The 27,361-nt window shown below is 48.1% G+C and overlaps 1 pseudogene across 1 annotated transcript; it reads right to left on the bottom strand.

The window, feature by feature from the left end:
• Positions 1–12,445: 12,445 nt before the first annotated feature.
• Positions 12,446–14,888, bottom strand: LOC147981968 (uncharacterized; annotated as a pseudogene). Its single transcript, XR_015599961.1, has 2 exons — positions 14,759–14,888; positions 12,446–14,627 (listed from the first exon to the last, which is right to left on the bottom strand). The product of XR_015599961.1 is annotated as an uncharacterized LOC147981968 (transcript).
• Between the last annotated feature and the right edge of the window lie 12,473 nt (positions 14,889–27,361).

The raw sequence follows: 27,361 nt of genomic DNA, 5'->3' as shown, positions 1-27,361 counted from the left end.
TACTGGTTATACGCTGCTCCACCTGGATTAACTGTTGCGACAGGTGCCTAGAGTTGTAGAGAAGGCGAGCCAAGTTGGTCTCCTGGCAATCGGTGACGAGCTTCAAGGGGAAAAAAATTTATATGAGACCAGGTCTCACGGTTAGTAGGTGAGACCCGCCCTGATAAATGGCACGTGGCATTTACAAATCCCAAAGCATCTAATCTCTCCCCCCTTGATTTCAAGTGGGGGGTGGGGTAGATGCTTTGTGATTTGTGAATCCACGTGTCATCCATCAGGTTGGGTCTCGCGTGAGACCTGGTCTCATAGAATTCTTTTCCGCTTCAAGGCCTCACCAAGGATCTGGTCCAACGCCTCAAGTGCGGCTCTCACCTCCAAGCTGTTCATTAGCTTCGTGTTATTTGGAAAAGAATTCTATGAGACCAGGTCTCACGCGAGACCCATCCTGATGGATGACACGTGTGTTGGAAATATGCCCTAGAGGCAATAATAAAATGATTATTATATTTCCTTGTTCATGATAATTGTCTATTATTCATACTATAATTGTATTATCCGGAAATCGTAATACATGTGTGAATACATAGACCACAATGTGTCCCTAGTGAGCCTCTAGTTGACTAGCTCGTTGATCAACAGATAGTTATGGTTTCCTGGCTATGGACATGGGGATGTCATTGATAACGGGATCACATCATTAGGAGAATGATGTGATGGATAAGACCCAATCCTAAGCTTAGCTCAAAGATCGTGTAGTTCGTTTGCTGTAGCTTTTCTGAATGTCAAGTATCATTTCCTTAGACCATGAGATTGTGCAACTCCCGGATACCGTAGGAGTGCTTTGGGTGTGCCAAACGTCACAATGTAACTGGGTGACTATAAAGGTACATTACAGGTGTCTCCGAAAGTGTCTGTTGGGTTGGCACGAATCGAGACTGGGATTTGTCACTCCGTATGACGTAGAGGTATCTCTGGGCCCACTCGGTAATGCATCATTATAATGAGCTCAATGTGATCAAGTGGTTGATCACGGGATCATGCATTACGGTACGAGTAAAGTGACTTGCCGGTAACGAGACTGAACAAGGTATTGGGATACCGACGATCGAGTCTCGGGCAAGTAACGTACCGATTGACAAAGGGAATTGAATACGGGATTGATTAAGTCGTCGACATCGTGGTTCATCCGATGAGATCATCGAGGAGTATGTGGGAGCCAATATGGGTATCCAGATCCCGCTGTTGGTTATTGGCCGGAGAGCCGTCTCGGTCATGTCTACGTGTCTCCCGAACCCGTAGGGTCTACACACTTAAGGTTCGGTGATGCTAGGGTTGTAGAGATATGAGTATGCAGTAATCCGAAAGTTGTTCGGAGTCCCGGATGAGATCCTGGACGTCACGAGGAGTTCCGGAATGGTCCGGAGGTGAAGAATTATATATAGGAAGTGTAGTTTCGGCCATGGGGAAAGATTCGGGGTCACCGGTATTGTACCGGGACCACCGGATGGGTCCCGGGGGTCCACCGGGTGGGGCCACCCATCCCGGAGGGCCCCATGGGCTGAAGTGGGGAGGGGAACCAGCCCATAGTGGGCTGGTGCGCCCCCCCTTGGGCCCCCCTGCGCCTAGGGTTGGAAACCCTAGGGTGGGGGTGCCTCCACTTGCCTTGGGGGGCACTCCACCCCCCTTGGCCGCCGCCCTCCCAAGGAGATCCCATCTCCTAGGGCCGGCGCCCCCCCAGGGGGCCTATATAAAGGGGGGGGGGGAGGGAGGGCAGCCGCACCTTAAGTCTTGGCGCCTCCCTCTCCCCTGCTACACCTCTCCCTCTCGCAGAAGCTCGGCGAAGCCCTGCTGCGATCACTGCTGCATCCACCACCACGCCGTCGTGCTGCTGGATCTTCATCAACCTCTCCTTCCCCCTTGCTGGATCAAGAAGGAGGAGACGTCATCCGCTCCGTACATGTGTTGAACGCGGAGGTGCCGTCCGTTCGGCACTTGGTCATCGGTGATTTGGATCACGGCGAGTACGACTCCATCATCCCCGTTCTCTTGATCGCTTCCGCTTGCGATCTACAAGGGTATGTAGATGCACTCTACTCTCGTTGCTGGTTGACTCCATAGATTGATCTTGGTGAAACGTAGGGAATTTTTTTTGTTTTCTGCAACGTTCCCCAACAGTGGCATCATGAGCTAGGTCTATGCGTAGTTACTATGCACGAGTAGAACACAAAGTAGTTGTGGGCGTCGATATTGTCAATTTGCTTGCCGTTACTAGTCTTATCTTGATTCGGCGGCATCGTGGGATGAAGCGGCCCGAACCAACCTTACACGTACGCTTACGTGAGACCGGTTCCACCGACTGACATGCACTAGTTGCATAAGGTGGCTGGCGGGTGTCTGTCTCTCCCACTTTAGTCGGATCGGATTCGATGAACAAGGTCCTTATGAAGGGTAAATAGAAATTGGCAATTCACGTTGTGGTTTTGGCGTAGGTAAGAAACGTTCTTGCTAGAAACCTATAGCAGCCACGTAAAAACTTGCAACAACAATTAGAGGACGTCTAACTTGTTTTTGCAGCAAGTGTTTTGTGATGTGATATGGCCAAAGGTTGTGATGAATGATGAATGATATATGTGATGTATGAGATTGATCATGTTCTTGTAATAGGAATCACGACTTGCATGTCGATGAGTATGACAACCGGCAGGAGCCATAGGAGTTGTCTTTATTTTTTTGTATGACCTGCGTGTCATTGAGAAACGCCATGTAAATTACTTTACTTTATTGCTAAACGTGTTAGCCATAGTAGTAGAAGTAATAGTTGGCGAGCAACTTCATGGAGACACGATGATGGAGATCATGGTGTCATGCCGGTGACAAGATGATCATGGAGCCCCAAGATGGAGATCAAAGGAGCTATATGATATTGGCCATATCATGTCACTATTATTTGATTGCATGTGATGTTTATCATGTTTTTGCATCTTGTTTACTTAGAACGACGGTAGTAAATAAGATGATCCCTCATAATAATTTCAAGAAAGTGTTCCCCCTAACTGTGCGCCGTTGCGACAGTTCGTTGTTTCGAAGCACCACGTGATGATCGGGTGTGATAGATTCCAACGTTCACATACAACGGATGTAAGACAGATTTACACACGCAATACACTTAGGTTGACTTGACGAGCCTAGCATGTATAGACATGGCCTCGGAACACAGAAGACCGAAAGGTCGACCATGAGTCGTATAGAAGATACGATCAACATGAAGATGTTCACCGATGTTGACTAGTCCGTCTCACGTGATGATCGGACACGGCCTAGTCAACTCGGATCATGTTATACTTAGATGACTGGAGGGATGTCTATCTAAGTGGGAGTTCATTGAATAATTTGATTAGATGAACTTAATTATCATGAACTTAGTCTAAAATCTTTACAATATGTCTTGTAGATCAAATGGCCAACGTTGTCCTCAACTTCAACGCGTTCCTAGAGAAAACCAAGCTGAAAGACGATGACAGCAACTATACGGACTGGGTCCGGAACCTGAGGATCATCCTCATAGCTGCCAACAAAGATTATGTCCTAGAAGCACCGCTAGGTGACGCACCCGTCCCACAGAACCAAGACGTTATGAACGCTTGGCAGGCACGTGCTGATGATTACTCCCTCGTTCAGTGCGGCATGCTTTACAGCTTAGAACCGGGGCTCCAAAAGCGTTTTGAGAGACACGGAGCATATAAGATGTTCGAAGAGCTGAAAATGGTTTTTCAAGCTCATGCCTGGGTCAAGAGATATGAAGTCTCTGACAAGTTCTTCAGCTGTAAGATGGAGGAAAATAGTTCTGTCAGTGAACACATACTCAAAATGTCTGGGTTGCATAACCGCTTGACTCAGCTGGGAGTTAATCTCCCGGATGACGCGGTCATTGACAGAATCCTTCAGTCGCTTCCACCGAGCTACAAGAGCTTTGTGATGAATTTCAATATGCAGGGGATGGAAAAGACCATTCCTGAAGTATTTGCAATGCTGAAATCAGCAGAGGTAGAAGTCAAAAAGGAACATCAAGTGTTGATGGTGAATAAAACCACTAAGTTCAAGAAAGGCAAGGGTAAGAAGAACTTCAAGAAGGACGGCAAGGGAGTTGCCGCGCCAGGTAAGCAAGCTGCCGGGAAGAAGCCAAAGAATGGACCCAAGCCTGAGACTGAGTGTTTTTATTGCAAGGGAAGTGGTCACTGGAAGCGGAACTGCCCCAAATACTTAGCGGATAAGAAGGCCGGCAACACTAAAGGTATATGTGATATACATGTAATTGATGTGTACCTTACCAGTACTCGTAGTAGCTCCTGGGTATTTGATACCGGTGCGATTGCTCACATTTATAACTCAAAGCAGGAGCTGCGGAATAAGCGGAGACTGGCGAAGGACGAGGTGACGATGCGCGTCGGGAATGGTTCCAAGGTCGATGTGATCGCCGTCGGCACGCTACCTCTGCATTTACCTACGGGATTAGTTTTAAACCTCAATAATTGTTATTTAGTGCCAACTTTGAGCATGAACATTGTATCAGGATCTCGTTTAATTCGAGATGGCTACTCATTTAAATCCGAGAATAATGGTTGTTCTATTTATATGAGAGATATGTTTTATGTTCATGGTCATGCTCCGATGGTGAATGGTTTATTCTTAATGAATCTCGAGCGTAATGCTACACATATTCATAGTGTGAATACCAAAAGATGTAAGGTTGATAATGATAGTCCCACATACTTGTGGCACTGCCGCCTTGGTAACAAAGGTGTCAAACGCATGAAGAAGCTCCATGCAGATGGACTTTTAGAGTCTCTTGATTACGAATCATTTGACACGTGCGAACCATGCCTCATGGGTAAAATGACCAAGACTCCATTCTCAGGAACAATGGAGCGAGCAACCAACTTATTGAAAATCATACATACTGATGTGTGCGGTCCAATGAGTGTTGAGGCTCGCGGTGGCTATCGTTATGTTCTCACCCTCACTGATGACTCGAGTAGATATGGGTATGTCTACTTAATGAAACACAAGTCTGAGACCTTTGAAAAGTTCAAGGTATTTCAGAGTGAGGTTGAGAATCAACGTGACAGGAAAATCAAGTTCTTGCGATCAGATTGTGGGGGAGAATACTTGAGTCACGAATTTGGCACACACTTAAGAAAATATGGAATAGTTTCACAAATCACGCCGCCTGGAACACCTCAGCGTAATGGTGTGTCCGAACGTCGTAATCGCACTCTATTAGATATGGTGCGATCTATAATGTCTCTTACCGATTTACCGCTATCATTTTGGGGCTATGCTTTAGAGACTGCCGCATTCACTTTAAATAGGGCTCCGTCGAAATCCGTTGAGACGACACCGTATGAATTATGGTTTGGGAAGAAACCTAAGCTGTCGTTTCTAAAAGTTTGGGGATGCGATGCTTATGTCAAGAAACTTCAACCTGAAAAGCTCGAACCCAAGTCGGAAAAATGCGTCTTCATAGGATACCCTAAGGAAACCATTGGGTATACCTTCTACCTCAGATCCGAAGGCAAGATCTTCGTTGCCAAGAATGGATCCTTTCTAGAGAAAGAGTTTCTCTCGAAAGAAATAAGTGGGAGGAAGGTAGAACTTGATGAAGTATTACCTCTTGAACCGGTAAGTGGCGCAGCTCAACAAAATGTTCCTGAGGTGCCTGCACCGACTAGAGAGGAAGTTGATGATGATGATCATGAAACTTCAGATCAAGTTGCTACTGAACTTCGTAGGTCCACAAGGACACGTTCCGCACCAGAGTGGTACGGCAACCCTGTCTTGGAAATCATGTTGTTAGACAACGGTGAACCTTCGAACTATGAAGAAGCGATGGCGGGCCCGAATTCCGACAAATGGCTGGAAGCCATGAAATCCGAGATAGGATCCATGTATGAAAATGAAGTATGGACTTTGACTGACTTGCCTGTTGATCGGCGAGCCATAGAAAATAAATGGATCTTTAAGAAGAAGACAGACACGGATGGTAATGTGACCGTCTATAAAGCTCGGCTTGTCACTAAGGGTTATCGACAAGTTCAAGGGGTTGACTACGATGAGACTTTCTCACCCGTAGCGAAGCTGAAGTCCGTCCGAATCATGTTAGCAATTGCCGCATTCTATGATTATGAGATATGACAAATGGACGTCAAAACGGCATTCCTTAATGGTTTCCTTAAGGAATAATTATATATGATGCAGCCGGAAGGTTTTGTCGATCCTAAAAATGCCGACAAGGTGTGCAAGCTCCAACGCTCGATTTATGGGCTGGTGCAAGCATCTCGGAGTTGGAACATTCGCTTTGATGAGATGATCAAAGCGTTTGGGTTTATGCAGACTTATGGAGAAGCCTGCATTTACAAGAAAGTGAGTGGGAGCTTTGTAGCATTTCTCATATTGTATGTGGATGACATACTGTTGATGGGAAATGATATAGAATTCTTGGAAAGCATAAAGGCCTATTTGAACAAGTGTTTTTCAATGAAGGACCTTGGAGAAGCTGCTTATATATTAGGCATCAAGATCTATAGAGATAGATCGAGACGCCTCATTGGTCTTTCACAGAGTATGTACCTTGACAAGATATTGAAGAAGTTCAAAATGGATCAGTCAAAGAAGGGGTTCTTGCCTGTATTGCAAGGTACGAGATTGAGCATGGCTCAATGCCCGACCACGGCAGAAGATAGAGAAAAGATGAGTGTCGTCCCCTATGCCTCGGCCATAGGGTCTATCATGTATGCTATGCTGTGTACCAGACCTGATGTAAACCTTGCCGTGAGTTTGGTAGGGAGGTACCAAAGTAATCCCGGCATGGAACACTGGACAGCGGTCAAGAATATCCTGAAGTACCTGAAAAGGACCAAGGAAATGTTTCTCGTTTATGAAGGTGACGAAGAGCTCGTCGTAAAGGGTTACGTCGATGCTAGCTTCGACACAGATCTGGATGACTCTAAGTCACAAACCGGATACGTGCATATTTTGAATGGTGGGGCAGTAAGTTGGTGTAGTTGCAAGCAAAGCGTTGTGGCGGGATCTACATGTGAAGCGGAGTACATGGCAGCCTCGGAGGCAGCGCATGAAGCAATTTGGGTGAAGGAGTTCATCACCGACTTAGGAGTCATACCCAATGCGTCGGGGCCGATCAAACTCTTCTGTGACAACACTGGAGCTATTGCACTTGCCAAGGAGCCCAGGTTTCACAAGAAGACCAGGCACATCAAGCGTTGCTTCAACTCCATTCGTGAAAATGTTCAAGATGGAGACATAGATATTTGTAAAGTACATACGGATCTGAATGTCGCAGATCCGTTGACTAAACCTCTCCCTAGAGCAAAACATGATCAACACCAGAATTCCATGGGTGTTCGATTCATCACAATGTAACTAGATGATTGACTCTAGTGCAAGTGGGAGACTGTTGGAAATATGCCCTAGAGGCAATAATAAAATGATTATTATATTTCCTTGTTCATGATAATTGTCTATTATTCATGCTATAATTGTATTATCCGGAAATCGTAATACATGTGTGAATACATAGACCACAATGTGTCCCTAGTGAGCCTCTAGTTGACTAGCTCGTTGATCAACAGATAGTCATGGTTTCCTGGCTATGGACATGGGGATGTCATTGATAACGGGATCACATCATTAGGAGAATGATGTGATGGACAAGACCCAATCCTAAGCTTAGCTCAAAGATCGTGTAGTTCGTTTGCTGTAGCTTTTCTGAATGTCATGTATCATTTCCTTAGACCATGAGATTGTGCAACTCCCGGATACCGTAGGAGTGCTTTGGGTGTGCCAAACGTCACAACGTAACTGGGTGACTATAAAGGTACATTACAGGTGTCTCCGAAAGTGTCTGTTGGGTTGGCATGAATCGAGACTAGGATTTGTCACTCCGTATGACGGAGAGGTATCTCTGGGCCCACTCGGTAATGCATCATCATAATGAGCTCAATGTGATCAAGTGGTTGATCATGGGATCATGCATTACGGTACGAGTAAAGTGACTTGCCGGTAACGAGACTGAACAAGGTATTGGGATACCGACGATCGAGTCTCGGGCAAGTAACGTACCGATTGACAAAGGGAATTGAATACGGGATTGATTAAGTCCTCGACATCGTGGTTCATCCGATGAGATCATCGAGGAGCATGTGGGAGCCAACATGGGTATCCAGATCCCGCTGTTGGTTATTGGCCGGAGAGCCGTCTCGGTCATGTCTACGTGTCTCCCGAACCCGTAGGGTCTACACACTTAAGGTTCGGTGATGCTAGGGTTGTAGAGATATGAGTATGCAGTAATCCGAAAGTTGTTCGGAGTCCCGGATGAGATCCTGGACGTCACGAGGAGTTCCGGAATGGTCCGGAGGTGAAGAATTATATATAGGAAGTGTAATTTCGGCCATCGGGAAAGATTCGGGGTCACCGGTATTGTACCGGGACCACCGGATGGGTCCCGGGGGTCCACCGGGTGGGGCCACCCATCCCGGAGGGCCTCATGGGCTGAAGTGGGGAGGGGAACCAGCCCATAGTGGGCTGGTGCGCCCCCCCTTGGGCCCCCTGCGCCTAGGGTTGGAAACCCTAGGGTGGGGGCGCCTCCACTTGCCTTAGGGGGCACTCCACCCCCCTTGGCCGCCGCCCCCCAAGGAGATCCCATCTCCTAGGGCCGGCGCCCCCCAGGGGGCCTATATAAAGGGGGGAGGGAGGGAGGGCAGCCGCACCTTAAGTCTTGGCGCCTCCCTCTCCCCTGCTACACCTCTCCCTCTCGCAGAAGCTCGGCGAAGCCCTGCTGCGATCACTGCTGCATCCACCACCACGCCGTCGTGCTGCTGGATCTTCATCAACCTCTCCTTCCCCCTTGCTGGATCAAGAAGGAGGAGACGTCATCCGCTCTGTACGTGTGTTGAACGCGGAGGTGTCGTCCGTTTGGCACTTGGTCATCGGTGATTTGGATCACGGCGAGTACGACTCCATCATCCCTGTTCTCTTGAACGCTTCCGCTCGCGATCTACAAGGGTATGTAGATGCACTCTCCTCTCGTTGCTAGTTGACTCCATAGATTAATCTTGGTGAAACGTAGGGAAATTTTTTTGTTTTCTGCAACGTTCCCCAACAACGTGGCATTCACAAATCACAAAGTATCCCCCACCCCCCACTTAAAATCAGGGGGGAGAGAGATTAGATGCTTTGTGATTTGTGAATGCCATGTGTCATCCATCAGGACGGGTCTTACCTGCTAACCGTGAGACCTGGTCTCATACAATTTTTTTCCGTGTTATTCTGGTACTGTGACATCGTATTGTTAGGAATGAGCAACTAGCTTTACTGAGGACCAATGGCCAGTACATATACAGATGTGGTAAAATGCAGAAAAACCCCTTATACAATGGGGATGTACACAATGAACTATACACATCTAACACCCCCCTCAAACTCATGGTGGATCAACAACACCGAGTTTGGAGAGGAAAAACCCATGCTGTGCTCGAGTCTGTGCCTTCGTGAAGAAGTCAGCCAACTGTAACTCCGAGGGCACATAGTGAAGAGCGAGAGTCTGATCCTGCACAGCAGCAAGCACAAAGTGGGCATCCACACCGATGTGCTTGGTGAGCTCATGCTTCACCGGGTCAGCGCAATGCTGATAGCACCGATGCTGTCAGACAGTAGAGGAGTGGAGGTAGTAGCAGACACACCAAAATCCTCAAGTAACCACCGTAACCAGATCACCTCAGCCGTCAACATAGCCATGGCTCGCAACTCAGCCTCTGTGCTCGAGCGAGAAACTGCAGTCTGCTTCTTTGTCTTCCAGGCAATAAGAGAGCCACCAAGAAAGACACAGTAAGCAGACAGCGAGCGTCGATCAGAGGGATCACTGGCCCAGGTAGCATCAGAGTAGGCCTGGAGCTCAAGAGAGCTGGAGTGGGGAAAGAAAAGGCGCTGAGAGATCGTGCCACGAAGATATCGTAGAACACGGAGGAGATGACTATAGTGGACAGAGGTGGGGGCCGAAACAAACTGACTCAGGATGTGGACAGGATAGGAGATGTCAGGATGCGTAACTGCAAGATAGACAAGACTGCCAACAAGATGACGATAGCGAGTGGGATTAGGAAGAGGGTCACCATCAGAGGCACGAAGCTGAACGTTGAGCTCCATAGGAGTCACAACTGTACACTCATCACCGAGAGCAGCGCGAGCAAGAAGACCCTGAATATATTTTTCTTGGGAGATGTAGAAGCCATCAGAGGTCGAGGAGATCTTAATCCCAAGAAAGTAGCAAAGTGGACCAAGATCAGTCATGAGGAACTGATCGCGAAGGCGAACCTTAACAAAGGCAATATAGTCAAAGTCGTCACCAGTGATGATCATGTCATCAACATAGAGGAGGAGAAGAGTCCGACCACGAGGAGACGTGCGAACAAAAAACGCGGGATCATGATCACTGGGCAAGAAACCAGCTGCAGTCACCACAGAGGCGAAGCGCTCAAACTAGGCGCGAGGGGCCTGTTTAAGACCATAGAGAGAGCGGCGAAGTTGGCAGACCATACCATTAGGAGCGTAGTACCCCGGTGGTGGCTGCATATAAACCACCTCACGCAACTCACCATTGAGAAAAGCGTTTTGAACATCAAGTTGAGAGATAGACCACTGGCGAACAGAAGCCACATCAAGAAGAGTGCGGACAGTGGTCATGTGGGCCACAGGAGCGAATGTCTCATCATAATCACACTCATGCTCCTGCTGAAAACCACGGGCCACAAGACGAGCTTTGTATCGCTCAAGAGAACCATCGGAGCGAGTCTTAACCTTGTAGACCCACTTGCAGGTGATGGGACGGACACCGGAGGGAAGGGTAACCAGATCCCATGTGCCAGAGCGCTCAAGAGCAGCAAGCTCTTCGGCCATCACAAGTTGGCATTCAGGATGAGTCATGGTAGTTCGGTAGGAAGTGGGCTCAGCAATAGCAGACATACCATACCGATCAGGGGAGTAGCGATCAGGCGGGGGGCGAGGCCGAGCACGAAGGTTGTGAACCGGGGGAGGCGGGAGAGGAGGTGCACCGGAAGGCTCGTCAGAGGAGACATCCTCAGTACGAGATCGACGAGTATAGTGGAGAGGAAACGATGAGAAGGGCGACGGACGGGAGATGATGGTGGAGAGGTGGAGGAGGAGGATGGAGAAGACGGTGTCGGTGGGGAATGAGAAGGAATGAGAGGTGCCGGAGGAAGAGGTGACACATGAGGCACATAGCCGGGTGTGTCAGGAAGGAGCAGGAAAGAAATGTCGTCCACAGATAAACTCGAGGAAGAAGAACGTGGGTAGTAAGAACGAGACTCATCAAAAGTCACATCACGCGAGATGTGCAAGCGACGACCCACAGGATCCCAACATCGATAGCCCTTGTGCTCATCACTGTAGCCAAGAAAGACACACTCAACCGACTGAGCAGTCAGTTTGGTGCGTTCTCGTGGGGCAAGAAGGACATAACACACACATCCAAACATCCGAAGAGCGGAGTAGTCAGGGGAACGTCCAGTGAGACACTCCATAGGAATACCACCCTGCAAAGCAGTCGATGGCTGAATGTTGATAAGTGGATGCAGAAACAACATCAACCCAAAAGTGAGGCGGAAAGGAAGCGGCAATCATCAGCGCACGAGCCGTTTCAAGTAGATGAGGATGCTTACGTTCGGCAACGCCATTCTGAATATGAGCACCAGGACATGAGAACTGGGCAAGAGTACCCTGTTCCGCAAGAAAACCACGCAAAAGCTGAGAGATAAACTCACCAGCGGAGTCAGCACGAAAAGTACGAATGGGCGTGGAAAACTGGGTGTGAACCATGGCAGCAAAACGTTTGTATATAGAGATAACCTCGTTACGAGATTTCATGAAGTAGAGCCAGGTGTAGCGAGAGAAATCATCAATAAACAGGATATAATAGCGATGACCACCTTTCGAATCAAAGGGGGCAGGACCCCAAACATCAGAATGAACTAAGTCAAAAGGACGCTGAGATACCGACTCACTGGTAGGATAAGGCAACTGGGTCTGTTTGCCAAATCTGCAACCATTACAATGTAAAGAAACATCTCCAGATACAGAGCCCAAGAGGCCTTGACGAACTAAGGAAGACAAGCGAGAGCCACAGATGTGACCAAGGCGATGATGCCACTGCTGGAAGGACGCAGACGAAGAGGCAGCAAGAGCATGGGAGCTGGCAAGAATGGTGGCAGCGGAAGGAACACAAAGCCAGTCAACCTCCCAAAGGCCCTCTGACTCATGGCGCCGGGGGCCAGCGCCAACCAAAGCCTTGGTGCGTCGATCTTGAATGGAGCAAGAGTCGGTATCAAGGATGACACGACAACCAGAATCAGTAAGTTGGGCAGCGAAAAACAGATTCATGGTAAGACGAGGAACATGTGAGACACTAGGAACAGAAAAAGAGGGAGTGAAAAGAAGACCACGACTAGCAACAGGAAGAGGTGTGCCATCGGCGGTAAGAACATTAACAGGCGAATCAAGAGGTCCGAGAGAAGACAACACAGAAGAATAAGAAGACATGTGGAAGGAGGCTCCAGAATCCAAAACCCACGAAGATGTACCTGATTGTGTAGATGCCTGCGGTGGTGGAGAAGTGGCTGCAGTCACAGCAGCAGCTGAACCCGTCGACGAAGACCCTGAGGAAGCCAGGAGGCGTTTGAGTCTCACAATGTCCTGGTCAGTGAGTGACGGAGTCGAGGAAGATCCAGGAGTCCCACTGGAAGAGGAGAGTCGCTGGTCTCGCTTCTTCTCACGGTAATCAGACTCTGGGTGACCGGGCCAAGAGCAGTAGCCACAGAAGGTGTCACGGCGCGAACGGCCCCTCTCAGTATAAGCAGGGCGACTCACCCCCTGAAGGTGTGGGGAGGAGCGGTGGAGCGGTGAGCCGAGCAGACGACACAGGAGCCCGAGCAGCCAACACATACGGGACCACCAGCAAACCAGCAGAGCGAAGGCGGGTCTCCTCAGCACGAAGCTCAGCAAGCACCTCCGAGATTGGAACACGACCACGAGCAAGCAAGTGAGCACGTCTGGGCTCAAACTCAGAGCGGAGACGAGATAAGAACTCATGGACCCGCTGAAACTCCAGATCAGACCGAGTAGTCTGACAGCAATGATAGGTGCCACAAACAACTGTCCAAAGAGAGTCAAGCTGACGCCAGATGGCAGAGTACTGTGAATAGAACTCATAAATAGAGGAATCACCTTGCTGGAGGGCGTGCTCCTGATGCACCACAGAGAGATAGAGAGCATCACCAGAGGGCCGATAGCGCTGACAAAGATAAGACCACATCGCTGCAACTGTGCCAAGTCCCATGAACTTCGAAGCCAACTGAGGGAGGACACTGGCAGTAAGAACAGCAGCAGCACGAGCATCGTCATTGCACCACTGAGTGTAAGTAGATAGATTATCCCGGTACGCCGAAAGAGCATCGGAGTAAGCAGATACCTGGTGATCATAGGCATCAACTGCAGCATCGTCAAGGGCCTTGGCGGCCTCCCGGTCAGCCTGGGAAGCCTCAGGAGCAAGTACCGGCGGCACCGGTGGGATTGGGGCCACAGGCGCAACAGGGCATGGCGGGCAGGGAACCTCGCCAGAAAGAACACCCCACAGAAGAAGACCACACATATGGATGCGCATGAATCCCACAAATTCAGCATAGTTGGTGCCATCGAAAATCACTGAGCAACTAGGAACATCAACATAGCCCGAAGAAGACATGAGGGAACTCTGTGTGTCTCCTCTGTCCTTTTTTTTTGGTCAACGGACTCAGCTGCCCGATCTGGATTGAGCAACAAAGTAGATCAAGATAGTGGGCTCACGCGGCTCGAGCAGGATCGAGCAGAGGCCCGATCGAGGCAGAGGGCTGGGCGGCTCGAGGCAGGGGGCTCAGTTGCCCGAGCTGGAGCAGAGGCCGGGCGACCGCGGCCAGAGCCAGCCGGCCGAACAGGCAGCAGGGGCGACGGCTGGCAGACGAGGCCGATGGCGAACGGGCGGAGACGAGGCTGCGGTGACCGGACGAAGACAGAGCAGCGACGGCCCGGACGAAGAAGGGAGCAGGCAGCGCCGATCTCAGCCGCAACGACCTGAGCGAGCGCGGATAGCCGCGGGGCAGGTGCCTAGCACGGCCAGTGACGGGCAGAAAACGGGTCGGGGCGGCCGGAATCGAGCAGGAACGACCGGAGACGAGGCAGGCTAGGGAAGGGGAGCACGGAGTTGCGAGCGTGCGGGAGCGGGAGAGGAGCCTAAGCATCTGATACCATGTTAGGAATGAGCAACTAGCTTTACTAAGGACCAATGGCCAGTACATATACAGATGTGGTAAAGTGCAGAAAAGGCCTTTATATAATGGGAATGTATACAATGAACTATACACATCTAACACGTATTACTGAGTATCTCGACGCGGCTTTTTATTTGCTTGCAGATGTACTCGTTCTGCTTCACCTTGTCCGCAGCGTTCTTGATCTTTAGCGCAACTTCCACAATCTTGGTCACGGTGCTCACTGCATCGACCATCCTAGGCAGAAAGTCAAAGAGTTCAATCTACAGATCAAGTTCAGTTACATACTTACATAAATGAACTACTAATTAATAACTGAGCAATTCATGAAAAGAAGTAATAGGCTGATTACCAGTTTGTGCACTAACCTTGCTTCTTGGATTCTCCTTTCCTTTCCCTGCAGCCTCCAAATGAGCGATTCCAGTATTGGCTCGGCAGGAAGTCTTCTCGAGTTAATGAACTATTCTGTTGTGGATACAAATGACACTCTTGTTTCCACCAGAGTCTTCTCCGGGAATTTCGAAGAAATGAGAATTGACAGACTGCATGATCAACATCTTGCTAAAAAATTTGGCAAACCGTGTTATGATGTGCTATCGACAGCACCATTATCATTTTTAATAATGCTCCATCGGTTATGATGTTCCTACAGTTTGTCCATGTCACTGAATAAGACATGTTAAACATCCAGAATGGACAAAAAGCAATTTGCTGTCTTACATATACACAAAGGCTACCAAACAAGAAAAGAGCAACATGTAAGCAGTACAGGGCAATTTTCTTTTCTTTTGCCATTTAGTGATCATTTATTTATTTTCTTCACATTCCACCACTACCATGCTTTTCTCCACTCGGCACCATCAGTCACAGTTTTCCAGAAAGGGGTGGTAGATTGCCGTTCTCTGCTACTCCTCCAGGTAACGTCTCGGCCATCCCCTTCAACTATTATGGAAGAGACACTGGCAACACTTAGACAATCGTAATAAACATGTGGCAGGAGTGACAAGAGCGGTCTCTTTTAGCAAAAAAGCTTTTTACCAATACCGGCTAATAGATACTTGGAAATGTGAAATTGTAACTTTTAATGTAGTCTCAGGAAAGAATGACAAAAGTTGTGCATGAATCATACCTGTGAGGGTGGAGGATGAAAACTGAATGGCTTAGGTAAAAGGAAGGCCATGATGGCAAACACTGCGTCCATGTTCTTATTGGATATACGCTGTTCCACCTGGATTAACTGTTGGGACAGGTGCCTAGAGTTGTAGAAAAGGCGCACGAAGTTGGTCTCCTCGCAGGCGGTGACGAGCTTCAAGGCCTCACCAAGGATCTGGTCCAGTGCGTCAAGTGAGGCTCTCACCTCCAAGCTGTTCATTAGCTCCGTGTTATTCTGGTACTGTGACATCGTATTACTGAGTATCTCGACGTGGCAGGACATTGATACTCGTTCTGCTTCACTTTGCACTCAGTGAAATCAACAAACTTACACTACTATTGAATATTGATATGGGTGTCGGTTTTTCACCTGAGGGCAATGAAACCATATCGCCATCCGTTCCGGTTGGTAACTGATTGCGATATATAACTATCTTTGCCTATCACCAACGACTCTCGATTATTCTGATGCATATTTTTCCCTGTTCCCATCGGTTACCAACAAAACAAATGGCTAATCTTTCCCTGCAGATCAAGGTTAACTTTTGTTTTGAGGAAAGGGGCAGTTTGTCCCCCATTTTCATGCTGAAGACGAACAACAACAAATAAAAAGGATTGTTCTTGCTGGCATCACCCCAGGTTTTCTCAGCACCGGGTGTCTGAGATCACAGAGCAAAAATCCCAATCTGCAAACTATGGCAGCAGCAAGAACTGCTACATTCTAAGTGCTAACTGAAACACCAGCACTACCAGTAGAACTCTCACTGCAGTGTCCGGATCCATTAACAGGAAACGGTGATCGACAAAGCGGCTAGGACAAAGTACCGTAAACGACTAGCAATTGCTGACTTGCAGCAAAACCCACCACCGTCTAAATTCAGTTTTCGCTTGTATATCTGTACTTGGGCTAAGCATAACTTCTGAGTTTGCACTACTTGGGTTCAGAGTTTGCAAGCCTGTATTGGCTCTAACAGACAAAGAGAGTTCATGTAGCTTTTGCAGAGTCTGGCACAGTCCGAGAACCTGAGAGATTCTTTGGGCGAAGCCAAGTTCAAAATTGTTGTTAACATTAGCTCTCCTCATGTTACTTCCTGCACAGGCGTGCCTCATGCTCACTAAGAGCCTAAGATGCATGATTTTCAGCTTTCTATTCTTAAATGCTTGCTTAGATCAGGCTGAGTTTTCAGTGTGATGTTTCTTTACATCAGGTAAACGGTTGCATGTTTATATAGGGTGAACAACATCACCGTGGCGGGTACAAGATAGGTTGTTACATGATGTCAGAATCGAGAAGATGGAGATAATAACTTGAACAGTTTAGGCTTTATCTGAACAATAACCGTGATACAAAAGACATCTAGAAGATTCTAATCCACTCGTCATATCTGACCCATCGACAGTGTCGACTTGATCATTGGAGCCACAGTTATTGCAGATTTTAAGCTTCTGGAGGCAAGATTTTTAATTTTGGAAACAGAAAACTTCCAGACGTCATCGAAATATGTGAAATTTAGGAAACTTCGCATATTTCAGAAAATCTTTCAGGTTTTGAGCTTTTAGAATTCAATAAATTTTAACCTAGTTTGAATATTAGATTGAATGTCTAGAAATTACGGGGTTACAAGTAGTTCGGACCCCATCAAAATATGTGAAATTTCAGAAATTTCATTACAAGTTTGAACCTTGTCTGGACTCTGGAGGAGGTGTTGCCGTGTTGGGAGGTAGTTGTCAGTAAAGCGGTAACAACACTCCATGGCGGAGTGCCCCGACTTGACATGTGAGGCCCCATTATAGTTGTACTCAGTACACCAACCTATATCGTTGTTGTAGCCTTGTACGAGGGGTAAAGTCAAAAAGTTGTAGTGTAGCTCGAATGCCCTGGTACCTTCATGAACAGTAAAATAAAAAAAGTAAAGAAAAATTAACAATTCTGAAATGTTGTGACAATGTTTATGACCAAATGTCTTGTGTGCTTGCAAAGTTTGTCGTCCATATGATATACGACGAGCCCCCACCCCCACAAAAAAAACTTCTACTCAACAGTGCACACAAGTTTGAGCATCAATTTTGTTATTTTCTGTATGAGCTTCTAGAATGTTATTTGGACACAGAAATATGCAAGCACCTACAACATTTTGTCATAATCAATCCCACAAAGTTTCAGAATGTTTTCATTGTTTTACTCTTTTTTTTATTTTAATGTTCGTGCAGGTACCTTGCAGCTCGAGCTTTGAGAAACCACTCTCGGGGTAAGGTGCGACTCCGTTGTGTTTGCCATGTATGGCTGTTCCCATCGTGGCCTCTGCCACGCCCACAGGGTGCCGTGTCTGTGCTGGTAGGATCCACCACAACCAGGTGGCACATTATTGGCCAAGGATTGGAAGCCGCTTCCGGAGCTTGAACCATGGAGAAGCTCGACGCGTCGGTCCAAGTTCGCCATCTGCACACAGAGTGCATCAAGGGAATCTGATTCGATGTGAGCATCTAGGGCAGATACTAGCAGGTTGTCGACGGTGCCAATGTCAAGGCCAGCGATAGGCGAGTTTGTGCTCGGTGGGGGGCTTTCCGGAGGCGGCGAGCTCATCCATTTGAAGATGTGTGTGGATGTTGTTGGGGCGAGAGCGAGGATGAGAGTGACGCAAACACGTTGGTGATGGCGCTCCACCACATCTTCGGACGTCTCCAGGTGCATCACCTGGATGAGAACTTCCTTTGAGAGAGAAAGTTCATCAGATAGGACATGATCTGTTGATTTGTTCACCTCCAATAAGTGTAGAGCGCTTTCATCTTTGCCACAGTCTGACATCTTTGCCTGTAGACGGGACTGAGAGAGGACCTTGTCCGGATCGGGGAAGCTGTCGTCCAGGTTACCAGGTACCCAAAGAGCCCAGCGCTACTAATCCACGGGAGGATCTGTGCCTCAAAGTACAACCCCATAATACGCTAATTTGATTCCATTATTTATATGACAAAGCCACCTAATAAGATAACTAATGATTCAGTGAGTTTATTTCATGGATTAGGTCCAGTTTTCGTATACAGATATGTATCTCACAACACCATGGCTATCTCAAGGTTTTGTTGCATCACACAGACATTATCGGTAGTTCGGTATCTCGCCCCATCATACGGCAGCCAAGCATCTCGCCTCCTTCATGCGATACAGCCAAAACCTCATCAGACAAACAATACCCTGGACTAAACTACACGCAGAACGAAGACATAATGCAGATACATGAATCAAGGTTAAAGCTAAAATCTTCAATCCCCAAGGCAAAACGAATCCACGTACCAGCCACTATACTATCGCTGAGACGAGCAAGCAGATAAGAGATGCCATGGGTGCCCGCTGAGCACTCCATCTCTTTGGAACCAAGCCCATATAATCTGACCAACAATTAATAATAAAGATTGGGTATACCTAAAAACAAGTATTGTTTTTTGTCATGAGAGATAATATAGATGGAAACATCTTGTTTATACTATATCTAATCTAGATATATTGCAAGATTGCAACGCAGCCTTTTTTTGCATATCAAAGCTGGTACTCGGGAGGGAAGAGCCATGTGACCCCATTATAGAACTTTGACGGCATAGAAGTACCGGATTTCATGTTGTGCACCTCGCTCGTGTCCATAAAATAAATTGCATCTTCCTCCACCTATCCACAAGGTGCCGGGACAGACTTGGAGAAGGCCATGCTAACAAAGAGTGCTGGATCGCCGCCTAGCCCTCCGGTCAGTGGCACCCACTCGTGTGTGCTAAAGTCTGCTTCAAGAACATCCACCTTGAGAGTGACCCACAAAGCGTGAGGATGGAGCTGACGGCTATGCCTTACCATGAGTAGCTTCCCATGCGACTCGATGAGGTGCCGGCTAATTATGATGATATTATCAGGTTTGACGTCTGGCGCAAATTCAGCTGAGCAATTGATATAGGTCAAATCATTATCTTCGCCCTCTTCCTTCTTTTCATCGGTGTTGTCCCCTTTCTCTTCCTCCTCTTCATTCTCATCATCGTCTTCCTCATCAAAAGTAGTCAATGATTCATAATAATCATAGTTGATTGATTTCTTGATGACACGTAGTCCCATTGCAACCATAGGCCTTCCTTCTCCATCGAATGCAAGATCAATGGGGATGAGGTCCTCAGCCGTGGTGATGGCATACAGTTTATCACCAAGAAACGCGATGTCAATGAGGTGTAGGTATATTGAGTTGCCCATGGCCCTGGCATCCACACACCTTTCCCTTGCTGGAATACAATGAGCGGATGCTTCCTGTTGTTGGTGATGACGGCGATGAAGTCATCGACCATCGAGCGCATGAGGAACTTGCGGACGAGAGACCTCTCCTGGACGACGACATCAAGCTCGGGTAGCGGCAGAGACCTGTATGAAAAAGGATTGTGCAAGACATAGTTGCGGACAACGTAGTACTCTGCTTGCTCCTCGTTGGTGTGCTTCTGGCCGAGGCCGAGAGCCAACCAGTCATTGGTGGAGCCAGCAGTCATGGCGTTCTCGGGGAGTCGGTGCATGTGGCCATTGTAGGAGGCGACGACGAAGCCGTCCCATAGGGCGATCCATGGCAGCGGGCGCGCTTGGGAGCCATGGTGGTGCACGTCGGAGTACCATGGATGGTAGAGAGCGTGGCAGCGGGCACAGTTGGCGGGGTCAGGAAGGTTAGCCACCACGAGGGCGAGGAACTTGGGAATTAGTAGGCACCATTGCAGGATCGACGACAGGAGGCCCATATTGGATAAGCTTATTTTTCCTCTTGTTGATTCGATTCGATCGTATTGGTGGTGTGCAGCCTTGTGCCTTTTTTTTGAGCATCAATACAGACACAAGCGCTCATATACATGCGCATACACTCACCTCTATGAACGCACACACGCACACCTCCTCCCACTGAAAGAGCATCGCCGGAAATCCTGAAATAAATCCAAGAATAATGCGAGCACCAGAATTTGAACCCTGATGGGTTGGGGATACCACTGTCCACCTAACCAACTCAACCACAGGTTGATTCGCTGCAGCCTTGTGCCTTGGTCGTATATATAGCACCAGAAAAGAAGTTTTCTTTTTGAACACCACCAGAAAAGAAATGACCCCGATAACTGCCACACGTGTGGTGTATCAGGTGGTTGTGCCGCACGTCCTGTGTGGCACGGAGATGACCCCGCCCACACGACCGTGTCCGGGCGCACGCAGCCACAGCCCGCACGTCCGGTGCAGCGCGATCGCCCCGCACGAGCACGTCCGGGCGAGCGAGCACGCGGCCCGCACGACCCGTCTCGGCCGTCGCCCCTCCCAGCCTGCGAGCCACACTAGGCCATATTTAATGCACAATTGACAAAATGGTTGGGTGTAAAAATTTTTGATCCACCTCTCGTGAAAAAGACAAATTTCCGCCGATTCAGCTGGAAGCGGGTCAAATTTGAACTGCAACTGCCTCATAGTTTGCTATTGATTTTTTCCAAAAATCATTTCTAGTTACATAAGGACCTATTTAATTATAAATACATGGTTTGGTGGCGATACGTCGAGGTTTGGACGGTGGCCGAGGGCCCCAACTCTAGAGCGCGTAAACTCGCATGCCCGTCGCGTGGTCACCGCGTGACCGTAATGTTGCCATGTGTTCTGGGCGGCTTAGGCATGTCTAGTGGGTTGGGCACTCCCCAGGTTGGTGCTAGGAAGAAAATTACAACATAAGATTCTCACGAGAAGACCGATCGATGCTCAAATATGAATTAGCAGCCAAGTGTTTGATTAGCGGTACGGGAAATGCACATGGCCAATGGGTATGAGTTTTGGCTGAGGATGATCATCTACTAAGGAGAATGTCTTCACAAATTTTTAGCTCAAAAGGAGGATCCTAGGTGGTACTTGCTTTGCAAAGTACCACGCTGGACAAAAATATGAATGTTGAAGCTGGGCTCAAAATAATGAATGGATTGAGCTGAAATTTTGTGGAGGATGGTTATTTGGGCATAGGAAAGCATTATAGAAAATTGATACCATTTGGACATGCCAAAGTAGTACTTCCATCACAATGCTTTTCTATGGACAGAAACTTGGGAAAACTAGTGAGAGAGATTGGATGAATGAAATGAGCTCAAAATTGGTGTAGGTAAGTTACTTAGGTATGGTCATGCGCTGGTCAATTTTCAGATCATTTGGGTAAGCCTAACTAGTACTTACTTCACAAAGCTTCTCTCGAGGTAGAAACTTTGGAAATTTCTCGAGAAAGATTTACTAGGAAAATTGAGCTGAATATTATCATGTGGCAATGATTTGGGTATCGAAGAGTGCCCGAAAAGTTTGAGGGTAATAGGAGGGGTCTATATAACACTTGCTTTGCAACGTGCCAATTTGGCCATAAAATATAAATTGAACCTGGGCTCACATAGATGATTTGACTGAGCTGCAATTTGGAGGAGGGTGATAATTTGGGCATATTAAGAAACTATAAATTTCATGTCATTTGGAGATATAAAAAAGGTACTTTCTTCACAATGCTTCTAGGTGGACAAAAACTTTGGAAATTTGCCGAGGAAGATTTGCTAGGCAAATGGAGCTGAATTTTGTCATGCGATAATGATTTGGATAGGAAAGAGTGCCCAAAAATTCCTAGGGCAATCAAGAATATATAAATAGCACTTCCTTCATAAAGTGTTGTTGTGAACATAATAGGAAAATGAATATTGTTGAATTAGTTTTGAACTAGGCAAGGAAGGATTTTTACATATTTGATGAATATATGACCCAAAGAATTTATGAGATTTTTTTGGGAATTTTGGGAATGATAGAAATATAGGTTGCTTCACAACTTAGGGCAAAAACTGCCACATGGACATGACACATAGGCAAAACTGATGAGATGGCGCCTAGTCATCACAACCCACCACAATCTACAAGGCTATGACCATCTATATTGGTCATTAACAACTAGAAATAAGGCAGCGGACTAGCACTGTTTGCTTTGTGACCATTTCGTGTAAGGAAATTACGACCTTTTTGACCAAAATGGCCGCAATGGTTTAGGGTTTGGAGCCCCCTGAACAGCTTTTGACCAATTCGTCTAAATTGGTCATAAATTTATGACCAATTCTTCGAGGGTCACTGACAGAAGGTCATAAGTTGACATATTTCTTGTAGTGGCCCCGCGTGTCAGTAACCACGCGTCCCGCCGCGATTGCCATGGTCCGGACCCTCTTCAGTTGCCATGTTGCTCAACTGCAGTTGCCATGTTGCTGAACTACAGTTGCCATGTCGGACAACTACAGTTGCCATGGTTGCTCAACTGCAGTTGCCGTCTTAGTTCAAGTGCCGGATGCCATTTTTGGGCAACTGCAGTTGTTGCCATGTCGGACAACTACAGTTATCATGGTTTTGGAAAACTTTAAGAGTTGCCACCTACTAACACTGGACAGTTGCCATGTAACACTAAAAAACATGGCAAAAAAACATGTTGCGGGTAAAAAGAGAGTTGCCATCTGCTTACAAGCATGCTAGGGTAGTTGCCATGTATCCTGCAAAACACATGGCAACTGATGGCTTTTGGTGTGTGGGAGAGGAGACGGGAGGGCAGTTGCCATGTATCCTGCAAAACACATGGCAACCGATGGCTTTTGGTGTGTGGGAGAGGAGACGGCATGTGGGTGACGGTGGTATCTTTAGGAGTTGCCACCTACTAACACTAGACAGTTACCATGTAACGCTACAAAACAGACGTGACAACAATAACATGTTCGGGTAAAAAGAGAGTTGCCATATGCTTACAATCACAAATAGGGCAGTTGCCATGTACCCTTCAAAAACATGGCAAATGACAGCTTAGGTGTGGGAGAGTGGGTGAATGGCAGTCGTGGGAGATGGAGAACAGGAGTGGTGCGTGGCGTGCGGGCGCGACAGCAGTTCCATCGCATGCCTCGACTGGCGAACGTTGGCCGCGGAGAGAAAACAGGCGTGTGGGCGAACTCCCACACATACCACACACACGAGTGGTCCTACGTGCCACATAAAATCAACCTTTTCATGCCAAAATTCGTGCAAAAAGCGTTGGACGGTGATGTAGGCGTGTGGGCGAGTTGGCTACCGCCCACATGTGTGGGCGTTAACATTTCTGAAAAGAAATTGGGCTGTCCGAATCCTGTTACATGTTAGTATTGGTCACGTATGCGTGTATGATTGTTGGTCAAGCCAAGACTCGTTTGGCAACTGATAGCCGGTCGACCGGCAGAAACGTTTCCTAACTCGTTTACCAAAAATAATGTTAGCGGCCCCGTTTTTTCTCTCGGCTTCTTCTTTTGGACCTGAAGCCTCTATACATTTGTTTCTGCCACGGGTATTTCTTGAGCACTGCGGCATGAACTATCTGCTATCACTGCTTCAGAGATTTCACTTATTACCTAAACTAGAACAGACTCTATCTCTCCCATTAACTCGGGTGGTAGACTTGATCTGCCCATGCTTTTTGTTCCATGAAGGCATCAATGAGGTGGTGACGACAACGATGGGTTGGAATAAGGTTTCTTCGGCATCTCCCACCTTGATGACATCTGACCCGACGCATATGAAGGGCTAGTGGAGGTTGATGCGAGATATGTTGGCTCCAATCGGATCTTTGTAGTTGGTGTCTCAAACAAAGGGGGTAGTTGCATAGCTTTTGGTGCCGCGACTTCTACCACTCCTTTCAGTTCGATCTACAACAAGCTCAAATTTTTCCAACCCTCTCGCTGGGGAAGGGGGGACCAGTCTGCAGACACGAATGCGGATGCCGCCGTCCAACCGTAGCCGCATACACCTTGACAATAGTTCAAACCAACCAGATGAAATTTGTGCAAACCGGGCAAATTTTGATATAAACATGATGGATTTTATTTGAAATAGGACAATTTGTACATAAAACCGGATGATATTTCGTCTGATGAATTAAAAACCTTCAAATAAAATCCTAAACTACCCTATACTTGACGGTGACCTCATACACCATGCCGGGCTGGCCGCCGGCTCTTCCTCCGGCATCGTTGCCCGATCCAGCTCCTGAGTCATCGTCTCAGGGTTCGGGCGGCGGAAGGTGGCGGCATCGCGGCAAGGCTTCCCGGCAGCTGCATGATGCTCGCGGATGATCCTCTCCGGTTTCTCCTGTGTCGTGTGCAGTGCAGCCGCGGCCAACGACGAAGTGGGCGGGGGGGGGGGGGGGGCACTCCTTACCATACCTTGCCATCTCCCTGTCGAGGTCGCGGAGTCGGTGCTTTCTCATCTCCGCCATCGTCATGGAGTGGTCTAGAGCCCAGGAGTGCACCGGCTCAACCGCGATGTGTGGCATCAGGATGTCGGAGTAAGTGAACTCTGACTGACGCATTGCGTTGTGCCTGTCCCACCGCAGCCGCTCCCTGTCGGTGTACTCCTACGTCGTTAGGGCGCTCCTGGATGATGAAGAGTTGCCGCCACTGTCGTCGCAGAGGTAGTGTCGAAGGCGACCGAGTGCTTTCATGATTGCATCGGGCACAAGCAGCAGAGAGCGGCACTCCGCCTTGACTCGCCGGGGCGGAGAGGGCCACTCCTCCTTGACGCATCGGGGCGGTGGAGAGACCCGCTCCCCCCTTGACACGCATTGGCGGGGCGAGAGGCGCTCTTCCTTCATGCGGTGTCCGATTTGGACGCCGCGGTTGCATGAGGGAGAGTGCGAAGGGGATGCCGGCCATGGCTTCACGGGGAGGAGCGTCCCCGATGGCGGAGCAGGGCCATTGAGGTGGATCACGGAGTGATGGAGTAACAACTCCATCATCTCCTCACACTCGATGTCGGTGGCGGTGTACACCTGGCCCTCCACCGCCGATGCGGACTGCTACTGCTGCTGGTCCTCCTCGTCGTCGTAGGAGATGACGATCTCCGCCTTCGTCGAGGAGCCGCCGGCCGATGAGGACGACGACCCCAGAGTTTGAGGGCGGCGTCGCCATGATCTGCCCAGACCCGCCCCAGAATCGCCGCCTGCTGGCACAGACGCCCCGGACATGCCCATCGCCGGAGATGTGGAGCGAGATGGGCAAGGAGAGGGAAGGAGGAGGCTAGATTGCGATATGGATGTCACGAGAGCGGGGCTTATATAGCCTCGGACCGGACATGTGAGGTGTCGGTCAGCTGCTTCAATGTGGCGCGGTGGCCGGAGTCTATTCCTTGGGAATTTGCGCCCGCATTGAAGCGGCGGCTCCTGAGAGGTTGCGTCCGTCAGCGCCGAGCACCCTCCTTTCGGTCACATTGCGGCATCGATGCCAGTCGTTGTGTGCTTTGGGCTAGCATGAATGCGGCACGGTAGGCGGCGCGTGCATCAGAAGGAAAGCGTGGGAGAGACCGGGGAGGAGGTTGGTGGGCCAGGCGGTCAAAAGCGGGCGTGGCAGCGGTCCAGACTCCCGCAAAGCTCCCCCACATTTGTCTCAGGTTTGTGGGAGAAAACGCGTCCGGACGTGCCGCAGACCGATAGAGGACCGCATTGGATGGGTTCCACGGTCTGGGCGTATGCGGCAGGTTTGCGGGTCGGCGTTGGAGATGCCCTAAAGGAGCATCGCCTGGTGAACCACCCTAAGCAGGGCAGGCATGCAATCCTTCACCACAAATCGATGTGAGAGAAAATTTGCGGGTTGCCGTTGGAGATGCCCTTAGCGATTATTAGCAAACCTGCCCATGCAATGGGAGACAAAAAAATTACGCGCTAGCCAAATAAGTATGACTCAATACCCCAATATATGGGTGTCTCCTATTTCAACACGGTGGCTCAGCATGTTGCCACTTATCTATCTTCCCTACCTCACCGATGATGTCCACGATGTCCATGTGACCACGTGGTCGCAATGTATGCGACGTGGTAAATCCCAAGGAATTAAGCTTGCCACAACACAACACACTTGTCACTGTGTCAAAACAAATCTCATCAATCACAAACTACTCCCAACACCTGGACATCTAAAGACTACCCAACAACTAATAAAATCCTAGACATAAAAGACTTTTGATCGGCGAACAGTTTTTCGAATCAACAATTTTTTTTGAAATTTGGGTGTTTTAAATCACAAACATTTGTGTTGTTTAGACGAACATTTTTTGAAATGCATGAACAATTTTTGACTCGGCAAAAAAATCGAATCGATGAACTTTTAAAATTGGAGAACAAATTATGAATTACGATTTTTTTGACTTCTTGTGAACATTTGCTAAAATTTCATGAACATTTGTTTCAGATTCATGAATATGTTTTGAATTCACGATCAATTTTTCAAAATCATGCGCATTATTTTATTTCCTGACAATTTTTTCCCAAATTATGGATTGTTTTTATAGTTTTTGAATAGTTTTGTAAAATCGCCAAAAAAAAATTGAATCAGTGAAAATTTTATGATTTCCTGAGCATATTTTGAGTTCAGAAACATTATATGATTTTGGAATACTTTTTTCAAAACTCGCAACTTTTTGAAATTGGGAAATCCCAAAATAATTTAAAGAAGAAAATAACAAGAAAAATTAGAAAAGAAAAGACACAAAAACCTAATGAAAAAAACAGTCATCACTCCCACACATGGGCCGGCCCATAAACGTGTACGTGGGGGGAGGTGGTGCATGGATGGAAAAAGGGGAGGACCTGGGGACCCAACCTTAGTCTCCAGGGTGGGGAAAAGGGGGAGGACGTGAGGATCAAACCTTGGTCTCCAGTATGGAAGAGTTCACCGTGGTATTTGTGCGTCTGTGATATATATAGGGTATCATCTCCATAAAAGAACCACGCATTATGGCGAATTTGGAAAGAAGAATTGAATTGTTT

The sequence above is a fragment of the Triticum urartu genome, chromosome 3A, assembly GCF_056163025.1.
Source record: "Triticum urartu cultivar PI428250 chromosome 3A, HENAU_Tu73, whole genome shotgun sequence".
In the NCBI taxonomy this organism is placed as follows: Eukaryota; Viridiplantae; Streptophyta; class Magnoliopsida; order Poales; family Poaceae; genus Triticum; species Triticum urartu.
The sequence above is the reverse complement of the archived record's forward strand: the minus strand, read 5'-3'. Positions and strand labels throughout refer to the sequence as shown.